At 36.1% G+C, this 2,841-nt stretch overlaps 1 non-coding gene across 1 annotated transcript; it reads right to left on the bottom strand.

The window, feature by feature from the left end:
• Nucleotides 1-1,213: 1,213 nt before the first annotated feature.
• TRNAR-ACG (transfer RNA arginine (anticodon ACG)) lies at nucleotides 1,214-1,287 on the bottom strand. Its single transcript has one exon. It is a non-coding gene; the product is annotated as a tRNA-Arg (tRNA).
• Nucleotides 1,288-2,841: the final 1,554 nt, after the last annotated feature.

The raw sequence follows: 2,841 nt of genomic DNA, 5'->3' as shown, positions 1-2,841 counted from the left end.
ATACAATCAAGATAACTTTAAGAGTTCAACTTATTTTCAACATAAACTCATGCTTTGTTAGAAACTATCGCGACGCAAGCTCTTGCGTTCATATCCGTATTTTAAATACCAGCTTGACGATATTATGATACATGGATATGGACCTTAACAGATAAAAGCATCAGGGTTTGTAACCTTCACCAGATAACGAATAATGGATTGTGGCGAGACAAGAATATGAGGGTTTGCAACCTTCATCCACAACTTTGAGAAAATACCATATTTGAACCCAAAAAAAAAAGTACGAGCCGTACACTTGTGAATTAAATGAGAATAAAACTGTTGTATACATGTAAAGAATTAGGTCTTGTAATTAGCATTTCTAGACTAGATTTTTGTTTCTTCTAATAGAAATTGTCACTTGCAGACTATATTTTTGTTTGTTTCGATATACCAATTTGTTATTTTATCTTTGAAGTGTTTGAGCTAGACCAAAAGCATGGTTACATAAGGTCAAGTTGGTTGGATGGTTGGGACGGAGCATGATCTCAACACACACCTAGGGCAGTTTGGTTCGCGTACATAAAGTTTTTAAACGGAATTGAATGGAATCTTCTGAAAACTGATAAGGTATTTGGTTTGATTAGTTCAAAACTTCATTTCTTTCTATAGGTTGCTGGATCATATGGGTGGGCATAGAATCTAGCAAGGTGTGCTTCCTCGAGTTCTACCATAGTTTTGTTTGCAAAATCATTGATACCTTTTGATTCTCCCATCGAAAGTCTTCTTGAAGTTAAATATGTCCCTCGACACATGTTTATATTCCTTAAACCAAAAATTGCTCTAAACTAAGTATGTTATTGTTTTATTTCTGAATGTAACTAAGACATGAGATAATCCCCCCCCCCCCCTTCCCGCCAACCGATACCTTTACTTTCCCGACACCATGGATACAGACAAATTATTTTGTTCATTTGTTTGCATTAATCAGAAGTTATGCTTAAACACTTCGAACTTCTTCTGGTTTCATACATATAGTATTTAGCTTTGGGATTGACATACCGAATAAAGTTCCACTCTCCTACATCATTACTATTAACGGTATAATCAATATTAACCTAGGAAGATTTAAGATAAACATACTTACTTGGATGGAATGCTTTCCATAGCCCGCTATCCCGATCATGATTTTCCTACCCCCAGAGGGAAAGGCCCTTCCCTTTTGGGCCGGTCGTGGGCGAGGAGGGATTCGAACCCCCGACACCGTGGTTCGTAGCCACGTGCTCTAATCCTCTGAGCTACAGGCCCCACTGCGTCTCCGCTGGATCTGTTCCCGGAAGTACCCTCAAAAAAAGGAACCTTTGCTCTCCCCAGCCATTTCGGGTTAAGAAGATATCAAAGCGCCTTTATCTCTACTTTATCTCTATAAGAACGGCGCGTTCCAAGGTGTGAAGTGGGAGAGAAGGGATGTCATAATTGGGGTTTTGAATAAGACGACCTTTTTATTTTTCATTTTTTTTTTTTCATATTGAAAAAGTATGAAGAACGGGAGGTGTGAAGTTTTTTATCATCCTGGCGTCGAGCTATTTTTCCGCAGGACCTCCCCTACAGTATCGTCACCGCAGTAGAGTTTAACCACCAAGTTCGGGATGGGTTGGTGTGGTTCCTCTACGCCTAGGACACCAGAATATCGAACCATGAACGAAGAAAGGTATGAGATAAAACGATGTGCCCAAATACATTACAAAAACACCAATTGCCACTTTCATTGGCCTACTTACAGGTCACTTTCCTTTGTCTTCCAAAGTCCAAACCCAAACTTATAGGTTTGTGAATTTGCCAATGACCAATCTTCAAACTTGAACGGTTGTTAATACACAATGATGACAACATGTTTTCCGTATGATGCAACTTATTGCCCTTCATTATGAAATTTCTTTCATCTCATCAACTTGGGTAATATTTGAGGAAACCATTCATGATTTTATGCTAAAATGTTGAAGTTTCTTGTCCGTAATTGTACATATAGTTTATGATTCATTTACATATATAGTGTACGTTTTAATTTCCTCAATATCTGATTATTGATGTACGTTTCCATTTGCTTATATTCTATATCAAATAACATATTTGACAGATTTTTCATCCAATCAATTGTGGATATATTTATTTATATGTTTCTTCATAGTGACATTGTTCTTGTATGGGGTAAACATATCTTTACAAAGGAATCAATGGCCCAATAACTATCATCTAATAAACAATTGAGCCCAATTCAAACCAAAAACAAGAACACCTAGAATATTTATATAATAATAAAAATGGGAGACTTATGCAACAATCTATTGTACATTATGCATTCAAATTTGTATATGTAATATTCATTTTTATTTAACTTTCATTTTTTTTTACTTTTGGTCCCTACACTTTTCACAATGTACAAATATGTCACAAAATAATTTTTAGTATTAGTCGTCAATATTTTTCCACTTTCAACTTTGGTCCCCTATACTTTTCATGTTTTACAATTTTTTTTGTTTGACGTTATTTGAATTTAACGATTTAACGAGCTGCAACACATGTGTGTGGTTGAATGTTTTTATGTATGTTTTCTCGTTTAACGGCCTCATTGCAACGCATAGATGTTAAGTTGACTTAGTTAATTTTTCTATATTTTATGTTATGGTCTACTTTTTGTGTGTTAACACAATGCAACGAGTGCGTGTGGTTCAGTGTTTTTACGTCTACTTTTTGTTCAGTTTTCTTAATGGTTAAGGTTAGTTACTGGCTGCAGGAGAGAAGAGAAGGCGGTGGTGGTGGTAACTTCATGCTTTCGAGTGGAGTGGATATGTAAATGCACGG

Source organism: Bidens hawaiensis, unplaced genomic scaffold (assembly GCF_021521415.1).
Source record: "Bidens hawaiensis isolate Kalapana, Puna unplaced genomic scaffold, B.hawaiensis_p1.1 tig00000458_1, whole genome shotgun sequence".
Lineage (NCBI taxonomy): Eukaryota > Viridiplantae > Streptophyta > Magnoliopsida > Asterales > Asteraceae > Bidens > Bidens hawaiensis.
This window is presented reverse-complemented; position numbering and strand designations above follow the sequence as displayed.